This window comes from Pithys albifrons, chromosome 1 (genome assembly GCF_047495875.1).
Source record: "Pithys albifrons albifrons isolate INPA30051 chromosome 1, PitAlb_v1, whole genome shotgun sequence".
In the NCBI taxonomy this organism is placed as follows: Eukaryota; Metazoa; Chordata; class Aves; order Passeriformes; family Thamnophilidae; genus Pithys; species Pithys albifrons.
This window is the reverse complement of record NC_092458.1, coordinates 58130391-58152027: the sequence shown is the minus strand read 5'-3', so window position 1 is coordinate 58152027 and position 21637 is coordinate 58130391. Positions and strand designations below refer to the sequence as shown.

The window sequence follows — 21637 nt, the reverse complement described above, 5'->3', positions numbered from 1 at the left end:
TTTTATGATTCTATGACCTCTGTCACAAAAGGTGAGGCAATTAAGAGTTTTTAACCTCTAAGCAAAGGAGGAACAATAAAATACAGAAGTGCCCCATGTTAACCATTCTGAAAGCTCTCAGAAACAGTTTTCTGCTGGATAAACAGATTTAATCAGAGCAACTGTTAACCCTGGTAAAAGGCCGAATCTGCAAGTAGCAATTTTATGCTTCTTTCTGGTTTCCTATTAGGTTATGAATGCATACAATGACACTGATTTTAATCAAAGAATCCCTGATTTGGTTTCAGAAATCCTCTAAATAGTAGCCAATTTTAGCAAATCTCTGATTCATAGTAATTTTCAAGATTATCTATATCCTAAATTGTAGAGTTTGCTGGTTATATTTTTTTTCCTTCTAGAGCTAAATATATTTAAGACATCACACAGTATAAAGACTCTGGAAATCAGAAAAAAAACAGAGGAGGGAAAGCGCTGATGAAGGTGACTTTGAAGAGAAACTGAAAGTGCCATCAGGAAGCTATTGTCTCACAGAAAGATTTACGAAGTTAAGAAAACTGTCACATACAGCTAGAAGCAAGGACATCTCTAGGCAAAATGTTTTTCAGTAGTTTAATTTGAAAGTAGATGAGAGTTTGGTGCAATTTTTCATGTGGACAAGACTAATTTAAATGAAGTGTAACATCATATAAAACTGTGATGGAAAGAAAAATAAATACTGTGATGAAAAGAACAAAGACAGTCAGGAAACCTATAAGCAGGAGTGAGTTCAGATTTGAAACTTAGCTAATGGACTTGAATGGCAGAGACAGGGGAAGTTTGAAAAGGAAGCCTGGAGTTTAATTGTAATAAGATGCAACAAGATGAGATACCATGATGCAAACATGTTTCATGATGTTAACCAGAGGCTGGAGATAGTACCCTTTCAATAAACTGGAGGCACAGGAAGATAAATATATAATATTAAATAAAACCAAACAACCCCAAACAAGCCAATAACAACAATAGCTCTCCTCCCTCCCCCAGTGGAAGACTTCTTAAAAAGCCAAATAATTTGAGTTTTGAAGAACACAAACAAAACACACTAGAAACCATGCTTGTATTTCCCTAGTGATACACTGCAACTTAGCATTCCAGTCTTCCACTTTTAAAGATAAGGGTTCTGGCACCTGCCACATGGACCATTGCATAAGGAGTAATTCAGCTTGGAATATACCTCAGGAAGTCTCCAGTCCAGCCTCTTGCTCACAAGCAGGAGACACAGAGTGCACACTCAATTAGGGCACTGTTTTCTCTCATTTGTAGGTAACCTGTGTTGAAACTGGTTGACAGATCAAGAATGGTGAGGGTGAGAAATGTTTACACATTTGGTTAAGAAGAAATTATCAGTGCCTTGAGGACCACAGTCTGTAAAATTCCTGGGGGAGGAACAGATTGGAAAGAAATGAAGGCCTAGGATGGAAGTGTAATGAAAGAATTCCTGATAGTGAGTGTACACAGCACATTCAGTTGTCTGAGACAGGGAAGGAGGTGAAAGCACAAGAGGAAACCTGAAGTTATGGAGGTGAGCAGGACTGATAAGAAGAAAAGCAGTTTTTGTATTTTATGCCACTCTGACAAGAAACCCTGGTGCTTCTGGCATGGAAGGAAAGTAGAGTTGTTCAAGCTGCTAGAGACAGAAAGGATAAAAGCAAGTCAAAGGGATGGAATATGATTTTCTCATGAGATAAAATAGATCATTATATTTGGTGAGATTCTGGATAAAAATTCAAAATGAGAGCAGAACAGGAAAGTATAAAGGCTGTGGCCACAGAAACATGACTGTAGTCACTACTGTAGGTGTAATCTAGCTCAATGCTCCAGACACTTGAGCCAAGAAGACTCATCAATGCTGCAGAAGGGTAGAAGAAAACTATTAGTGAGAAAATTCAGCCTGCTGAAGGATACAGGAGAAAAGGAAGGATGTGTCTGTGATGAACTCTGCCAGTTCTCCTCGCTGTGAGAGAAGAGCAAAGTCAGGGTCTGAAGGCCAGGCAGCAGGGAGGAGGAGAGAGGGGTGACATCAATTCACAACACACGTATCATAAAGAGGGAGAGTAGCACAGACTGATTGCAGATGTGGATCAAGAGAAACCTGGATATGGTTATATTCTACGTTAACCATGGCCAAATATCAAAAACTTTCCGCTGCACAGTATCAAAACCAGGTTAACGCTGATAAGGAAGAAGCACCAGTTCTGTGTATCAGCTTAGAACAGAACTCGTTACAGAGGCACCCTTAAAATACGTAGTTTACGGAGCAATACGGTGAGTGCCCAGCGTTCCATACGAGGCTGCCCTCCCTGACGGTTCCCGATGGAGGGGCGTGTCCCGGGGCGTGTCGGCACCGAGGGCGGGCGGGGCAGAGGCGGCGGCGCCGGTGGGAGGGGGCGGAGGGGTTGCGGCAGCGCGCCCGCCCCCGCTGCCGGCATCGCCTGTTGCTGCGCCGCTCCTCGCTGGTAACTATTCTCTGTAATTGTGATTGATAGGTGCAGGAGATGATGATGGTGGGGTTTATCATCATCATCGTTATTATTATTATTAGTGTTGCTGTTGTTGTTATTATTATTGTTGTTATTATTATTTCCTACTCGGTGCTCACGAAGAAAAGAGATTAAAATTAAAGTTACAGTTAAGCGGATCCCGCGCCGCTCGTCAGGGAGTGCCCGCGGAGGGCGGCGCCGAGCGGGAGGTGACTCTGCTGCGGGACCGGAGGGTGCGGTGCGGGAATCCCGGCGGTGACTCTCCCCTCTGCAGGGAGCGGTGCGGGAGTCCCGGTGGTGATTCTCCCCTCTGCGGGGAGCGGTGCGGGAATCCCGGCGGTGACTCTCCCCTCTGCGGGGAGCAGTGCGGGAGTCCCGGCGGCGGTGCAGTCGGAGGTCACACGGGGCGCGGGGTGCGGGGCGCGGCTGAGAACGCGGATGCGGGTGCGGAGCCGTGCGCGGGGAGCGGACTAAATCGGAGCGGACTAAATAGGAGCAGAGGAAGCAGGACTCCCTGCTCTTGGTGTCATGCTCTGCCCCACCGCAGCAGTGCTGCTGACTGTACTAGATGGGATAGCAGGTGTAAAGCCAGTGCTTCTTCATGCAAACTGGGTCGAGCTAAGCCAAACCTGTTCAATATAATTACTTTGAGAAATAGACCCAACACCGCAGTCCTGATTCAACCAAGCCCCATTTGACCAAGTGTGATAGAAATCTTGTCTGGGTAAAAAGTCTTTTGAGAGAGACTTAGTAATATGGAATAGGACAGCAACTGGAAAGGGTGGGGGTGGGATACCGAAGTGGAGGCAGTTTTAGCATCTCTAATAGCTGAAAATGTACCCTTGAGATCGCATTTAGGGACTGATGGGTAGTCTGCATCTCTGTTATATGAACACTGACCACCCAGAATAGTTTTCTCTGTCAAAAACTGCTTAGCTGATACATTTAGTCTTAGTATTTATTTTTAAAATTCGTTTTTGTCCACAGGGTCCCACTAAAGTCAACTTCTTTATAGCTGTAATAGTTCTGAAAATTTCTCAAGGGCATTTCCTTTGCCTAGCTATGGAAATGAAGAAGCTGCTTTGCATGTTGCAGATGACTCTGCTGTTTGTCTTCTCTCTGCAAGGTTAACGTTTCCCTACCACGCTGGCAGCAATCAATTTCCCTCCCTTTCCTCTGCTTCTCCTCTTCCTTTGCAAGTACTTCACTGCTTAAAGTGAGTGGAACAGGCTGAGGGAAAAATTTGGATGTCTTTCCTCAAAAGAAGCTGTGTATATGAAATTAAAGGTGTGATTGCAACATGCATAATAGATGCCAGAGGGGAATTATCTATGTAACACACCAAAGCATTTACTTTTTTTTATGTAATCATCATTCAAGAATCAATACTGTGTCCGAGTGATTTATTTTATCATTGGCGTTTGTGCTTAGCAGTGCGAGATTCAAAGCAAAACGTCATGACAAACAAATACGTGTGTGCCACGTGGAACTGTAGTTCTCCCCTGTTAGGTGATGAGCTCTTTTGGGTAGGACTGCTGGTGTCACTGTCTTTGCAATGGTTGTGTCTGCACCACGATGCAGTCCCCCACTGCGTGGTGCTCAGGGCTGGTGGGACACCTTACTGCACACCCTGGCACCCCTTTCTGTGAGAGGTAGAATGAGGGTGTTTTTGCTTGCCTTTGCGTTTGAAGTTAGGGTACAGCCAGGGTCAGCATCCAAACCTGGGACTTCAGGCACGCTCTCAAGCCCTTTGCCCGGATGTAGGCATAGGTGCTGAAGATGACACGCTGAAGAAGGCTAGAAGGATACCCACAGGATACCAGAATCTTCCTACTGAAACATTTTGCATGTGTTCCTGCCACTGGCCAGGTCTTGAGTACCCACTGGCAGGGGCAGTAGAGGAAGCCTTTCCTGTAGTGCCCTCTCATGGCTCTGCAGCTGTGTCCGAGTATCTGTATGGACCAGAGCTAAGGGAGTATGTGGATCCCAGGCTGAAAACTATTCATCAAGCTCGAAAGAATGCTACTTAGGCTTCCTCTCCTGATGAAATTTTGCATCCTGCATTTTACAAGGAGGATGAAATTTTCCTCTTACAGAGTTTCCTGGCAAAACTTTTCTAAGCTTCAGTGGCATTGGTTTTTTTCTCCTTTCAGATGAGAGGAATAAGGTGTCCTTTGTGTTTGCAAGATCAAGGCTTGTCTTTTTTTGTTTCAGTATAAAAGAGAGTTACAAGAGCTATGCTTAAACCACCATCTCACTCAAAGGCTTGTGTGAGTTTTCCTGTGTGGGAAAGGAACCATTTTCCATTTTCTGTTTCAGACCCTTCTCACAGTGATGGCAAGGGCCATGACAGCAGCTGGATGGTGTGACAAGACACATGGGAGGATCTGTGGCCTAGGTACCCAGCAGTGTCTGTCATTGATCTCCATCAGAGGTCTATGTTGGGTTACTGGTGGGATGAATCTTCCATCAGCTGCTTCGAAAATCACCACCTCTGTTCATTTAACAGTTGTTAAGATGTACTAATTGTGAGGTCATCAATAGTGTCATTCCAGCAATGGAATACACTATACACCTTATTCCTGATTTAGAAAACAAGATGAAACTCAGATGAGACTTCCTCTACCCCACTACCACATCATGCAGTGCTTCATCACCATTAATTTCTCCTTCACAACTATTCTATGATTCTGTGTTTCTATGATCCCATCACCATCTCTATCATGGACCTGCAATTCCTGAATTTTCCTATGTGCAACACACACTTCAGGTAGCCTTTACTAAAAAATAAGTACTCAGAAAACTCATGCCCTCTCATCATCCATTCAAAATCAGAGAAAGGAGCAGTGAGGAACCATAGACATGGTTTTTGGGTGCACATACTGGGAGATCAAAGGGAGGAACTCAGATCCAAATGTCTGTGCTCCTCTGCATGCCCATGTGTAACCTGTACTACTGGTAAATAACCAGACTTATTTATTTATGTATTTATATATTTTACAGATAACCTGCAGTTTTTTCTCAGGAAAATACAATCATTCAACAGAATTTATAGTCGCTTGCTTGTTATTAGAGAATCCATGTTTCAGTTTTGAGGGATGGATGAAGTACCAGTTGTAACAGGGTGGGTTGCCAAGGTGAAATGAGTTTTATCAAAAAGAAGCTAGGACCATGCTGTGCTGGTTCTCAGACCACCTACTGACCTTTAGTATTGTCAACACAGGGAGCACACAACCGGATGGTTCACAAATTGGTAATAGCATTACAAGTTGGACTTGAGGGATAGATTTCTAAATTGATGATGGACTCTCCAAAGAAAACATCTACTTCTTTTCTCTCAGTATTATGGGTTTTTTTTCAGAGAGAACCCTGTGCTGCCTGTGGGCAGAGCCCCTGACCCAGCTGTCTCTCAAGAGCCCTGAAGTTGGTCCCACTGCATACAGGTTTAAAAGTCTGAGCTGGATGTTGAATATTAGGAAGGGGATTGTTCCCACTGTCTTTAGGCTTTCTTTTCTCCTTTACCTAGTGACCTAAACCTTAGTATTTACAGTACACTCATTTCCTTCTCACTTACAGGAAGACTGCCAGTCCCTTTATTGCTTATGGGAAGAAAGCAGTCCACTTAATCAGCATTTTGAATAAACCTAATTTGTTTTTTAATCTACTTTAGTCATATTTATTCTGTTAATATTGTGATCATCCTGATACTTCTTTTTCCTAGAGTTTTACTCTGAATCAATATTTAACATATTTCCCTAGTTTAAAATTTGTGTGTTTTTGTAGGTTTTCATTATTGAACCTTCAATATTTACTCTTCCTTTCCTGTTGTAATATTTTAGCACTGGTAGACCTGTAATAGATTGTGAATGTATGCCCTTGATTACTACTGTTTCAGGAAGCTACTGAAGTTGTTTTGCAGGTTTTTTTTCCTTAAAGAAGATCTCAGAAGAAGGTCAACCCATTTCATTTTGCTCTTGCAAGCCCATTTCCTGCAGAAAGTGGACTGTTTTAGCTGGGAACACTCGTATATATGAGCTAAGTAATCATGCTTTTACATCAGGGAAGTTTCCTTCTTTGTAGCATTCAATTTTAATGTAACCTACTGAGTATAAGATTTGGGTAATGAACTCCAGAGTTCCCATCAACCAACATATACAGAGCCTTTTCTTCTCAGCCTGTTTAAACTGTGTACCACAAGATGGAATGTCATGGTTAAAACTGTAGTGTCAAAAGTATTTGGGACAGCAGTGTGGCAGCACATGCCATTTGCATCACACTTAAATTGGAAAGTCAGAAAGCTTTTGGAAAAGGAGGTCAGCATCATTCTTGAACGGATTTCCCCAAAGGTAAAGCACCATAAATGCAGTGGTGAAAAATAGTTGTTTCAGAGAACTGGGTACTTTACAAAATGTTTTTGTTCCTCTAGACAGTAATAGCCGTATTTCTTATTAGTGGAATTTCATTCCTCATTATAGTTCCTGTAACTGTGCCATTTTGTTGCCTGACATCGAAATGAAAGCAGTTTTGTTAACTTTTTGCAAATGCTTGTTGCCATGTTGGGATTGAATTGCCTATCCCTGTCAGGGCAGAAAAATAAAACAAAAAAGTTTCATTTTCTTGTGTATTCTAGTAAAAGGGACCCAGTGTGCTGGATAAAAGAGGAATTGAGTGGGGGAAAAAAAATCTGAAAAAAAGCCGGTTACTGGGGGATTTTTTGTTTGTTTTTTAATTGTTTTATGTAGTCATTCTGTTAGATAACAAGGAAACAAACCCCAGTGTCTGCTTTTAAGCAGAAGTTTCTAGTGGAATCACTGAAAACATACTTAAAAATAGTATCTTCAGAAGCAACTTGTTTGTTTCATGATTATGTGAAGAAACATGAGAACATTCTCTTATTTTTATAGAGAAAAGTTCCTGAATTATTGACTCCAGGAAGTTGTCAATATAGTTTTTCTTTTCCTTGTGGGAAGAACTCCAGAGATGAGATTTCAGTGTATTTCTTTGCATTTACAAGAAAATAAGTAATTTACACCATAAATCAAAATCTCTTAACAAACTATACATCTTTTACCCTACTTTTAAATTCAAAAGCTTCTATACAAAGTGTCAGGAAACTTTTCTAGCATTTTTGCCCTGTTGTTTTCTATACAGTCCTCGCTTGGCTGACATTCTGTCAAAAGATGATTTTTCTCTTCTTCCCCTCCCCATATATGTTCTGCCTTTATGTACAGGTGGGTGTCATGACTTTGCTGCTCAGTTTTTTCACCTGTGTATCCAGGTCAGAGTCTTCAAAGCAAAACTTAGATTTCATAACACCCAGTTTAAGACATCCAGGCGTTCTAGAATCTCAGAATTTATTCACTCAGTTCTGCTTGGAGTTAGAGGAAACAGCAGAGGAAGAGAACATAAGTAGAATATATCTTGAATTACATTTTCTGGCACAGTGAGGTCATTTGCATGTTAGTGACTTGATCAGCTTGTCTTTAATGAGCAAAGTTAGTCAGAACTGTGATTAACACAGGAACCGTGAGCAGGGACACTCAATGCGCAGCATCAGTTCATTTTTGGTTTTTTGCCTATGAATTAAAATGAAGTAGTTTATGTGTTCTTAAAAGAACACTTAGTTTCTCCTAACAGCTTTATTTTTGGATCCTGCTCATCAGGAGAGGTCCTTACTAACTTACAACTCTGTTCTAAGGCCAGGCAGAATAACTCCTAGCTTGGATTGTCTCCTCTTGCTAAAAAGGCCAAGTATTATTAGAGGAAAGCATCCCCCTCACCAGGTACCAAAATCCAAATGCCTTTTCAAGGTGGCTGGTGGGGTTGCCCCAGTAAAGAAGTCATCTCTGAGTGTGGAAACAGGCTCCCCTGTCCCTGGTAGGGAATCTCTCAGGTGTCATCAGCTGATAAGCCTGGGGGCATCTGCTGCCTATGTGGTGGTGCAGTAATAACATAGAGTCACATGGATAGATGGTGCCAGGGGACAATGGGGTAGGAAAAGAAACACCCTTCCTGATGAGGTGGGGTTGTTGGCCACTTGAGTGTATCAGAACTATCATCAACCACAAACTCTTTAGAAAGAAGCTGTCTTTGAATATGCATGTCAGTAGGAAGCCTGATATTTGCAAAGGTTGTTGGGTTTTGAGTAGTCTTGGAGGTGTCAGTATGCACAAGGCATTTGGGAGAAATAAATAAAAAAGTCCTGCAAAAGTCCTGCACATTTTGCTTCTTGACAAATGTAAGTATTTTACACAACAAGGCAGCAATCAGTTTCTTTATCATTATATTGTAACACAGTTCTTAGATTGTCTGTTTGCCTCAAAAAGAAATTGCATGATAATAAAAGAGATACCAAAGGAGAGAAACTTTCCAGAAAATGAAAAAGAGATTTATTGTCAATTGGAGAGGAAAAATGCCCTTGCCAGAGATCCTTTAGACCCACCCTCAATCTCCTGTAAGTAACAGAATAACTGACACTTTTTTACATCTGGTTTTTAGTATCAGAAGGAATCAAAATATTTGTTGATAACATTTTTTTAGACAACACTCTTCACCTTCCTTCTGTTCATTTTGGGTATTCATTCTGTTAGAAAGGCAGTGCAGCCTTAATGCTGTGATGTATCAGTGAAACCCCGTAATTTTGTGTGAATGCTACACACATAGGTGAGAAAGCAATTTTTGCAAAGGACTGGTGTTTTAAACTGGTTTTCAGACAAACCCTGTTGGCTGCCCTTGCCACAAAGCTGTAAATGCCCAAGCATTTGCCTACATTTGCAGTTCTTGTTTGCATCCCAATGTCCAGTCTTCAGCAACATCTACTTTCAGAATTACATGTCCCATAGACAAGCAGGTCGGAAGAGGAACAACTGTTCAGTGATTAGACCACTATTTCAAACTGTGGGAGAGCTCTCTCAGACATGTGTATTAGATATGCCCCTTTTATATATTTATTTTTAAATAAGAGAAATAGAATACATTAGTCAGCAGCAGCTTGGTTGTGCTAGACTTCTTTAAATAGACTCACATATTTCTCTGAAGCACAGAATTTCTGCACCACTCTGCCTTCATTGTCTACATGCACATAATTAAATGGGTTTATGCAACCAGTATTAAACAAAAATGCTAATAGTTGCAAGAGGGGTATCCCCTTTGGTTGTGACCACCATGTATCTGCCATGTATTTTCCTCTTATCCTTCCTCTCAGAGACTGTGAGTGGGATTTGAGAGCACTCTTGTGTGGGCTCAAGTGCACAGAATCCAAGCAGTGGTGTTGTCCCATGGAATGGTTTGGGTTGGAAGGGATATTCAAAGATAGTCTTGTTGCAACCCCCCTGCCATGCACAGGGACACCAGACCAGGTTTCTCAAAGCCTGTTCAAACTGCCCTTGTACAGTTCCAGGAATGGGGCATCTGTAACTTCTCTGGGCAAGCTGTTTTATTGTCTTACCACCCTCACAGTAATTTATTTCTTCCTAATATTGAATCTAAACCTGTCATCTTTCAGCTTAAAGCGTGCCTTTGTGAAAATTCTTTCTAACTCTCTTGTGCGCTACTTTCAGGTGCTGCAAGGCTGCTAGAAGGTCTCCCTGGAGCCCTCTCTTCTCCAGGCTGAACAACTCCAACTCTCTCAGCCTGTTTTTATAGGAGAGGTGCTCCAGCCTTCGGATCATCTTCATGGCCTTCCTCTGGATTTGTTCCTGCAGGCTCATGTCCTTCTTATATTGAGGTTCCAGCTCCAAAGCTGAACCACTCCTGGTGGGGTCTCCTAACAGCAGAGTAGAGGGGGAGTATCACCTGCATCGACATTTCTTTTGATGCAAACCAGAAGAACACAGCTTTTGTTTAAATTTTCACTTACTTTGCAAGGGCAGGTAGGAAGACCTGCTGAAAATAGGTCCTTTAGTAAGAGCTGTGGTTTAAGAATGCAGTGTGTGCTGGGAGGGAAGGGAGACCACAAAGCTTTGTGGGGAGGCTGCAGAGCGCCTGGTGCATGGGATCTTAGTAAATGCACAGTAATTTCTTTCTCATTCGTGAGTCTACATCTCTTGTATTCATTGCTGGAACATACCCTTAGGCATAGAGGAGTTGTAGCATCATGGTTCATATGCAAGCTGTCCTCACATGCTGTGGCCAGAAATGCACTTGCCAAAGGTGTCCCTGAGCTTTAAGCAGAGAAAGCCCACAGTACTGAAATCTCTCTGGAAAAGGGAAGTACACTTACTTTTAAAATGAAAGGTAACAACTCTACAGCAATGGAGGAAACAGAGATTACAACATACAGCTGAAGCTACTGTGGAAATGTAAACAGGATGAACTAAATCTAATCTTTGCAAAGGCACTTGCGAACCTTTGTTTAACTGTGATTTGCAAGCCAGATTCTGCCTGGTGCAATTGAGGATGCATTACAAAGTATCAGTGTGCTATACAGAAGCATGGTGGGTCTTACTTCTCTGAGAAAGGAATCAGGAGAAGATTGGTTTGTGGGAGATTGTTGCAGGCCATCAGAGACACCCCATAGATTTTCTTTCTCTTCCTGTTGCAGTTGCAGGAGCAGCTTATGTGCATAACAGGGAGGGGAACTGGGCCACTTGATGGGATTTTCTTCAGTGTGAGATCTTGGCCGGGCTCTGCTGTAGATTGTTTGTCCGGTGTTTCTGACAGCTAAAATGGATATTTCATTGCACGCTACTCAGCCATGTAATATGTAATTCTGTGAAGAGCTGAAGAACATATTTAGTTAAACCTGAAACTCAGGTACTTTCCACAGTAATACTTAGAAAATGTTTTAGAGTTTCTGTTGTATCAGAAACTCATTGCTGCTCCTGTGAAGCTCATAACTCATAAGAGACACAGAAATACCTGAAGGAGCATTAAATAAGCAAAAGTGAGTTTAGCCAGCAGGCAGACTGCTCCTGCCACTACTTCCCTTGAGCTATATGATGGTTTTTGCTAATCTTTTATCTCAGTCTTCTTTCACCTCTCCTGTGTGCCTGACCTTCAGCCCTGGCTAGCAAAGGAGATTGAAAAAAACCAAGGATGCTCCTTCCTTCTCCCTCATCCATTGCAGATACCTGAATGATGGTGGTAGAGCAAACTGTCCTTCTATCTGTCTGGTATTTCTGGTTTCTCTTACCTCCTTTCTGTCATCTGGAAGACTGCAAGACCTTTGGGGAAGCTTTCTTTCTTCTCCTTTGTCTTTCTTCAATTCTTGGAACCACAGTGCCTGGAGGGTCCAGAAACTTTTGTAGAAGCGAGACCTAGGGAAAAAAGTTGAGCATTCTGGAAAAAGGAATTCTCAGTTGTATTACACATTCCTCTGTGCAAACTTGAGGTGCCAGGGAGGATGGTTTCTGGCCAGGCACTTCACAGTGGCTGAGACCGTTTTCATCCTTGAGCAGGATGTTGCCCATGGCAGCACTTACCAGGCACTTGAGTGAGAACCTGCCCAGCAGAACAGGACTGGCAGCCCCAGGGTGGATGTGTAGGTACTCCCGCCTGTGGAGATCTACAAGAACTTACAACTCAGCCTCTTCAGCTCGGCCCTCATGTCCGTGGAGCATACAAAATTCCCCGGCACTGTGCGGTGTTGGAGCTGTGGGAGGAAATAATCTTATACTGACATAAAAAAATCCTACTGCTCAGATGTTAATCCTCATGCCTGTCCCTCCTCTGTGCACCCTCATTTAAACTGAATGGGGTATGCAGAGGGGACCAAAGCAGAGAATATGCTTTCATGAGTGGCTCTCAGCTATTTGGGAAGCTGATCTGATTACATCCTCCTCCTGTTCATGGAGCACCAGGTTTCCCCCTTCCCTCCTGCTGCCACAGGACAGGCAGACTAGCTCACTGGGGCAGTCTCAGCCCCAGGCTTCCTGCATGCTTGTGTCTTGTCCTTGGCATGGCTTCATCTGCCTGGCCAGAGGGAGGGACAGTGGGGCTGCTGGCTGTGCCTCAGTTGTTCACACAGACCAGTTGCCTGCTTGCATGTCACAACATAGGCCAGCCAGTGGTATCATCTGCAGAGGTTTCTTTCATCTTGAATGTGTTCCAGGGTCTAATTCCCTGCTGTTTGGGAACAGCTGAGCTCAGAGTTTATGGAGTTTGCCATTCTTTGCATGAAGCACTGACAAATATCCAAGAAGGGACTAAATGGATCTGCCCAAGATCATCTCCAAAGCCGTACTGCTCATTGGCTCAGCTGTATAATGAGTGTGGGAACTGGGCAGCAAAGCCAGTTGGGAGCAGGGCTAGTGACACTGTCCTTTTTTCGGTTTTGATTTAGATGCTGGGTTGTGTGCACTTGCTCCCTACAAGTCAGTGAGTGCCTTTTGACTTGGGGGTGACCTGCAAATATGCCTTGGTCTATGCTTTTATTTACTGGGATGCAGGGCCGAATAGGGCTGAACACTATTGCTCCTTGTACTGTTTATGCAGGAGATTTCTGGGCAGCCCTCAGGAAGACTGTTCTTTTTCCATGATTTGTGAGAGCACAAAGGGCAAAGTGACCAGTGTGTGTGTCACTTGGGTAGCACAGGGCTTTTCTCCTGGAAGGCTATGGTTTATAAATTCGTGACACCACCGACAAACACACATATACAAGATAATACAGTTGTGGAGTTTTTGTTTGCTACTGAATTGTTTAACATTTCAGTTTCCTCTGTGCCTCTTGAATGCTTTGTCAAAAGAGCAATTAATGTTTGTTTTGAGTTTATCTGTCTTTTAGGTAACACTCCAGGTAATGTTTTGTTCTCGTTTTCAAGAACAGTCATTTAGGCATTCTTTTGAGTCTTCTGACATTTGAAAGCACACCTTATGACTTCGCCTTATTAGCTTTTAGTGTGCATTGACCACAACAGCACAGAAAATGGAGCACATAAGTGAGCATGCTGAAACAAGAAATTCCTCTGCTTGTCTGTGGATGTGCTCTGCCTCTCCCTTAGCAGTGCAGGCAGCTCCTGTATGATGCATATACGTAGCAACACAGGCAGCATCTGAGTGAGCAAACTCATGCCACCTGATACACACCATTGGTACTTACTTTTGAGCGGTCAATCTCCCATCTTTCTGTGCTCTCTCAAGTCTTCCACTTGTAGCAGTGAGCAAAATTAAAGTCTGTTTTTGTTTTTTACAGCATATGACTTCTGTAGGATTTCTAGCTTTACTATTCCAATGTCGACAGTCTTCCTGACTATATTTTAGTCAGATGCTAAATACGTTGTTTGCTAAAACTTGTTCAGGCTGCCTCAAACTTTTGCTCAGGTGTGTCTTGGCCACCGTTACTGTCAAAGCCCAGATACTGCTTTATAGACACTTTGAGAATTAGGAATACGCCTTTGGGTGAATACCCTTCAATTGCCTTGCAGGGTGTATTGACATCTCTTTCAGCCTTATCTCAGCTGAGCTTTCGAGAGATATCAATGCTAGCCGGTAGGAGAAGAAGGTGTTTGACCAGCAAGATGTAAAAAAACCCCAAACCAAAATGCAAGGAAAAGCTTGGTTTTGCTTACTTGAGATAAACAATGCTGATAGTGAAAACATGAAGGAATGATAACTGGGTTTTGGTGGGACCAGTTGTAATCGGTGTTTGTGATTGATAGCAGCAGAGAGGGGCAGAAATGTCTCCCCATTCCCAAGCCTTTTCCTCTCATATTTGTTAATTTATATGTGTCATGGAAGAGATTAATCCCAAATGCAAGCTCTGACTCAGAGCTTTTCTTAATCATAATGTAAAAATAATGCTGGGACTAGATTTGTTTGCATTCCTTTCCAGAACAGAGATATAACAGGTTTGTTGGATTCATGACCTTTGAGAAAAGCCTGAGTTCGGATCACAGAATCATAGAATCACAGAGTCATTTAGGTTGAAAAAGACTCCTAAAATAACTCTAAGTCCAACAGTACACCAAGCACTGTCAAGACTAGCACTAAACCATGTTGCAAAGCACATCTGCACTTCTTTGAAATAACTCCAGGGATGGTGTCTCAACCACTTCCCTGGGCAGCCTCTTCCAGTGTTTGACAACCCTTTGGTGGAAGAAATTTTCCCTAACATCCAATCTAAACCTCCCTTGGCACAACCTGAGGCCATTTCCTTTTGTTTTGTCATGTTACTTGTGAGAGGAGATTGACCCTAACCTGGCTATAACATCCTTTCAGGTAACTGCAATGAGATCCTTCCTGTGTTTCATTTCCATACCAATGCCTCCACCAAAGAAAACCCATGCAATGTTTTTTTTGTCTCCCTGCAGCTTCAGTTGATGCAGGACGTGTTCCTTCTGAGCCAAAGGCTGATACCCAGCACAGGGCATGGACAACCTAGTGCTGGCTTTCATTCTTCACCTGCAGGAAGGTGACAGGTCCCAGATGCAGCTCCAGAAGCAGGATTGGCTCTGCAAAGACAACTGTGACAAGGCTGGAAACAAAACCCCCTCAGTGTGTGTGGGAAAATATTGGTTTTTTCAGATGTACTGTAGAAACTCAGCAAGTTCCTCCTGGGGGATGCAAACTTCCTCTCCTGAGAGGGAAGTAATAACCACTTGTAAGGGTTTCTGAGTAGCAGTTTCTGTGCAAAATTGACCATTGACCACCAGGCTTGGAAATGGACACAAGATGCTGCAAAACAGAAGTGGAGATTCTGAGCTGAATAACCTTAGGAATATTATGAAGAGTGCTGGCTTCAATGCTTGAGAGCAAGCAAGCAGAAACTGCTAGGGTAGGAGTATGGGAGTGAGGAAATGACAAGAGTTGGATGGAGAAGGGAAAAAATAAAACTGAAAATGTGCAAGGGGAGAATGAGACAACAAAAGGAAACATGCGAAAGAAAGAGGAACAGATACAAGATAATAGATTTTTTAAAATATGAGTGGAAAAAAGGAGAAAACCAAGTTAAAGGTAGAGCAGACAGCCTAGGATGTAAAATTTCCAACATTTAAAAACAAATGAAATCAAAACATAATGATAGAGTACTCAAGAAGGCATATATGCAAGTGAGCCTATGTGCACACAGCATTTTTTTCAGTCCTATGGGTGTTTGCATGCAAACTTCCATCTGGATCCAAAGGAAATGGAATTATTCTTTTCTTGGCAAAAAGCTGACTGTAGTTCAGGAGAGCAGTTTCATTTATAATAGTGGGGTTTTTTCCTGCCATGTTTGCAGCAGAAGACAGGAACTTGAAATTCTGACAGTGGCCTGGCAGTGCCTGGGCTCCCAGCAGAGGAGCTTAGTCTTTGCTATGGCAGTCACCCTGTGCCCTCAGGGAGGCGGCCTGGGAGGAGCCTGTTTTCCTACCATGTCAAAGCCACCTACTGTTCACTCATCAAAAATTGAGTGAGATTGAGGCTGAAAGTGTGTGAAAAGGCTGGTTAACCATGAGACAGCTTCTGCTAGATCCAGATTCTCAAACATCAGTACTTTGTTTCCTTTCAGTTTTGTGAAAATAACTGACATAATAAGTAATTTAAAAGAACATTTTTTCCTATCTCTTTCTCCATGTGTTTTTCTTCTGTACACCTCTGGCCACTGGCCCCACCAAAGTCATGTTTTCATACTTTTCCTCTCATCCCAAAGATGAAGTATTTCCTGAAGGAAAATGAGGACATCTAGGAAACACATACTGGGTTCAATCAGGGTCTAACCAAGACTCTGGTTTTATGTGAGTTCAGAAACCTCACAAAACAGTATAGCAAGTGTTGTTGCAACAGCCTCTGTGAATGACACTTCTAGGCCCATAACTATCTGGAAACAGGTTTATCAGCTGGGAGAGTCACTGCCAGTCTCTGCTGGAGGTGTGGGATTTGCATGCTTTCGTGGGAGAGACAGAGGCATGCATGCTTCTTCCACTGCAGCCAGACCTGGGGGTTAACAGTGGCAAGGATTCTCCAACCTCTTCTTGTCACTCTCCCACTAAGTAAAATCTAAGATTAGCTCATGCACTGTTATTAATATTTCACTAGTACTCCACATTGCAGCAAATGGATGGTTTTGATCAATAATTCATAGCTGGGTGTAGCCTATTAAATTTGAAGTGGGGTATACAGTTTCCTGTTATTTATTTATCATTACTTTCATTTTACAGGTGGGGTTTTTTCCCCTGTTATTTCATTTTTCACTTGCTTAAATACCTCTCCAAAGTTCAGACTGCTTGCAGGAAATTAATCTTGTTCCTTCTGACTTTTAACTAAGGCTAAGCTCTCTGGGAGGGCTGGAGATTGAACCATAAGGAAAACTTACAGACCCACTCAGCCACTTGAGTGAAGGAGATCTCTTTGAAACAAATGACTTGGGGAATTTCTTCTGACAACTCCAAGTCCATCCATGGCCTTAGAGCTGCTTTTTGTTTCAGAGGGATATTTGGCTACTTTTGCTGAGGGAATAACCTGCTCCAAGAGTGGCAATTGATCATTGCCCTGTCTCCTCCTCTTCCAGTGGCACTGTTCTCTCAAAGCCCCCTGCATGCAGGTTTTGGGGAGTGTGAATCTTTCTGGGCTGGTTGCAGGTTATATCCCCTGATTAGGAGTGGTCTTTTGCTTTGCTTTGTGGTAACAGTCTACTCACGCCTTATTTGATCTTAGTTGCTCGCCTTGATTCCCAAATAAGACAGGTTGTAGTGAAACTGAAAAAAATATTTCCTTAGAAGACTCTAAGATAGGTTTCAGGTTTTAGGGTGTGGAAACTGAAAGCTGCATGAGCATGTAAAATCATGAACCAGTCTTTCAGCTTAGGTTTAATAGGACATTATCCTCCTGGTTGTTCCTGTGCCCAGATCCAGGGGAGAGCATGAGGTTTGGAGAGCTACTGCTTCCCAGAGTTACCCCATCAAAAATATGCTTTTCAGTATGACATAACTTCTTTCTACATTCGTCTACCTCCAGCTGTGCCAGTATACAAGCCTAGATATCTGTCCCTGCCCAAGTGCAAATGTCTTGTTGCTGTTTCACGTTCGAGGCCACCCTATTTGCTATGTGGCAGAGGTTTCCCTGCATTCACACCAGTGCAGGCATAGGCCATCACCCTCCACCCTGCCTTCTCTCTCCTCCTCTGCACGCAGCAGCTCTGCAGGATGCCACTGAGAATGCCAAGGGAGGTTGGTGAATCCTGGCATAGAGTGTGGTGGTTGCATGGTCATCACAGACCAAGTTTCTCAAGGAGGGAGGGTAGAATGGCAGACTCCAGCTGGAGGCAAAGTCGTGGCAGGGATAAGTCTGCCCCACTCCTTCCTGCGTGAACAGATTTAGACAAAGAGTGAGATGCTCTTATTGCACCAGCATATATATCATGATATCATGATTCTACCCCCAACAGACACCAGTGTCCATGTTGTGACAATTTCAATGGGATCACCTAGCATTGCTTTGCATTCTCAAGGCTTTCTCTGGCAGATGTAATGTGGGAAGAAAGTGTAAAAGGTCTTACTTTCACACACATTCTGCAAAGCCTGCAGTCTTCAGTATTCTCTCTCCTGCAGAGATCACATGTAGTATTTCAGGCTACATTGCTAACATAGACCATCCATCAGTGGGTCCCATTACCAACTTTTACCTGAGCACATGCCGTCAGAGAGTAATGACTCCTGCTTCACAAAGACTCATTTACCTTTTGACAGCATTTGAGTTTTCAGGGTCCATATTCAGAGGCATTTCAGTACGTAAATCACTAGTGGCTACAGGAAGTGTCACTGTCTTTAACAGAAACAAGGACAGGGTCACACAAAATAAAGGTGCAATTTAGATTGTATCAAATTGTAGTGGGATTTAGATCAGGTCCTCTCTACTTACATAAGAGCAAGATATTATTTGTTTAAATTAGATCACTTTTAAATCATTTCCATTAGTTTTGATTTGCCCTGTTTTTTCATGGACCACGATGTTCCCCTCCAAGAGTTCATTTTAAATTGTGCTGTCATTAAAACCAAGACACTTTGCAAAGTCCACAAGAAGCTTCCATTATCAGCTTGGAAGATATGTGATGTAGTCCCCACTCTGCTTCCTACTATGCTCTTCCCATGCTGTGTATGTTCTTGGATTAAGGGCATGTCTACAACCTGTGACTATATCAGCAGTGGCAAGGAAGATGTTGCATTATATGAATGTGATTTTGTAAAGTAGTGGCTTTTGGAGAACCTCATTTCCTGAAGCAGAAGCAGCCTGCAGGAAGGCAAAGGTCTTGGGAGGTTGCAGTGGACAGTTAAAAATGTGAGATCCAAGAAGTGGTTCTGCCAGAAAAGGCCACTAGAGGAATCTGTTTCCCTAGAAACTACTTACCTGCAGCAGACCCAAACTCCCTCTGCAGTTGGGGATCTCTGCAAACCCCCTTGAGCCTACCTGAACACAATGCTACCAAGTAAGATGAAGCTGCTATACCTCTCCTTACGCAGATGCCCCGGATCCTTAATGTGTATTTCCCATTCATTGGTGGAAGTGGGATCAGTAGTCTCTGCATGCTTTTTGGGTTGTCACTTACGTTGCTAAGAAATATCCAGGTTTGATGACAGGAGAACTCGGGCAGTTGCCACCCTTCCCAAAGTTTCCCAAGGCTCCCCTAGGCACTGGAGGATGAAGGGGAGGAAGGTGAGAGCCTGTTGGCAGGTGAGGAGATGGGACTGAAAGCACTCTGCCACTCAAAGCTGCAGGGCTGTCTCAGAGGCAGAGGAAGAGAAAAGTCATGAAGGGTTTGAAGCCTGCAGTGACACGGTCTGGCTGACCTGTAGTGAAGCGTGGCTGCATTACATGGGGAGCAGGATGAGAGTGTCAGGGCTGCAAAAGGTACGTGGAAAGAAAGGTCCTTCAGTCACAGGGATCATAAGGGCCAAGGTTTTTGAAGTTTTTAGTGGTGACAGTAGAGGGGAAGGGATTGATTTTGACCTGTTTGGGAGTGGCTCAGGGGCATGGTCTGTTTATAATTTTATTCCTCCCTTTGCAAGTGATTTGACACAATGCATATTGATTTATGGTACTTAATTTTTAGACAGTCATCCTAGATGTTTCCTAATGTCTTTTTCTGTAACTGGAGGAACATGTCTCTTTTAACTCTTTTACATTTCATACAAGTAAATCTCAAAGTAGCTGCATTGGTATTTTCGGCCCTAAGACTGAAGCTATAGGTCAGGTCTACTGTTTTTCTAATCCAGGACAGTAATAGATGTTTAACTCAGTTTCTCAGTACATCCTGTCCTAACACCAGCTGGTGTTTCCATAAGCATACTTTATGGAAAAATACTAGCTATTTATATTGAAGAGTTACAATTCAACACAATTCTAAGACATCAACGCTATAGTGATAGCCTGCAGTATCCTGCCCTGTTTAAGAAATGACTTTGGAGATCATTGTCACAGAACCATACATTGTCAGCAATACCACAAACAACCATCACATGGGTACAAGTTAACCAGGTGCAGGTAAGAGTTAACTATTTTGCCATACCACTTAAATGTATTTCAGTGCTGTCCAATAAAATTGCTATTTATGTCAAACTTCAAGATGAATGATGCAGGGTTTAAACAGTGTGTTGTCATGACAGGACTTCAGCTGGAGCTGTTTCTAAAGTCTATTAAAGTTTAATAATATTTGGTGAGACAGCATTATTAGATGTACTCAGTGACATTCCAGTAGGTCTTGAAATGAGGCAGAAAAAGAGATTCCTGATCCATATAGCAAATACATAAAAATCTTTTGTTTATATCAGCCTTATAAATCCATCATACTTTAAAATCTCATTCCTGCTGTCTTTGTATTTCTAAGCTTATTTGGGCACTTCTTTAACACAGCTGGTGCCTATTGGTATGAGCTGGTATGAATCAGCGCGCTGATGACATAGTATTGAGCTAGGTGATATGAATAAAAAATACCATATGGTAGGGTGGAAAATCCGAGTTGCTCACTTACCTTCTGCATAAACTGTGAGCTCAAGAAAGGATGTTAAGAGCATTAAGCAAACATCTCAGGTAAAGAAACACCCACCCCTAGTTTTCCTGTGAAAGTAAGATGTTAGATATAAGGCATACATCCCTTTGGTGCTCTCTTATGTATCTCAGAAAAGGTATTGCAGCATTTAATGGGGTGTCATGGAGATCAACAGAAATAATTAGGATTTGGAAAAGGTCTGTAAGAAAAAAGTTGTGGCAAACTATCAGGCTGGTGTAAAATATCCTAGAAAACAAAGAAGAGAAGCTGTAGCCCAGTCTATCAAATAATTAAATACCACAAAGTATGTATTTTAAATAGAACTAAGTAAGCAAAATTGCCTGGAACATGTTTCAGTGTATTTCTGAACACAGCAAATGTATGTGTGCTTCAAGTGTGGATCTAAACTATGGAGATTTGTTAATGAGAAGGTTTTCCTGAAGAATTCTGCATTAGCATTTAGCTGATGGTTCCAGCTGGTCTGAGGAATTGTGAATGTCAACTTTTTCATTAAAGCCATTCAGTTTGGTAATTTTTTCAGCTGCCTGTTTTGAGGTAAAAGTCAGAACAGAGTTGTTAAAAAAGCTGAAGGATCATTCTTAAGCCTGTGGAAAGTGGCAGGAATTTTGCTGCTAAGGCACGGCATTTCTTAAAATCCCTGTGAGATTGATGAACAACTTTCCTCTCTTGATGTTGTGTTTTCAGTTCTGTTAAGGCTTTTGCAATGTCACATCATCAGGGCTGAAAGACAGTTTGTATCTGCATCCATTAAGGGCCTTTACGCTTGACCCTCTGTGTAGCTGGGAAACCTGTCCTTGAAATCTGCATCAGTCATGAGATGGCATGAGGAGTGCTGTGTCTTTTTGAGGCTTCCCTGTTCAATAGAGACTTGGAGAAACTGCAGGATGGTCCTGGGCTGGAGCACAACAAATCAGAGAAGAGGCAGAGAGGGTTCAACTTGTTCAGCCTGGAGAGGAGAGGGCTGAGAGGGATCTTCTTGGTGTCTACACCTACCTGATCAGAGCTTATAGAGAAGATGAAGCCAGGCTTTTGTTGGTGGTGCACACTGAGAATGAAAGGCCACAAGTTGCATCAAGGGAAATTCCAACTACATGCATGGAAAAAGTTTTCAGAGTGAGGACAGTCAAACTTTTGCAGGGTTTGCCCAGAGATGCCGAGGAGTTTCCATCTCTGACAATGGTGCCCCAGGGGTTCCAGC

General features: G+C 42.7%; 1 protein-coding gene across 1 annotated transcript in view; it reads left to right on the top strand.

Annotated features, from left to right (window-relative positions):
* The first annotated feature begins 2408 nt into the window (after positions 1 to 2408).
* LCP1 (lymphocyte cytosolic protein 1) overlaps positions 2409 to 21637 on the top strand; it is a 50614-nt gene continuing 31385 nt past the window's right edge. The window contains exon 1 of the mRNA XM_071551003.1: positions 2409 to 2495. The gene's annotated coding sequence lies outside the window, so the exon portion shown is untranslated. The remainder of the gene's footprint in view (positions 2496 to 21637) is intronic.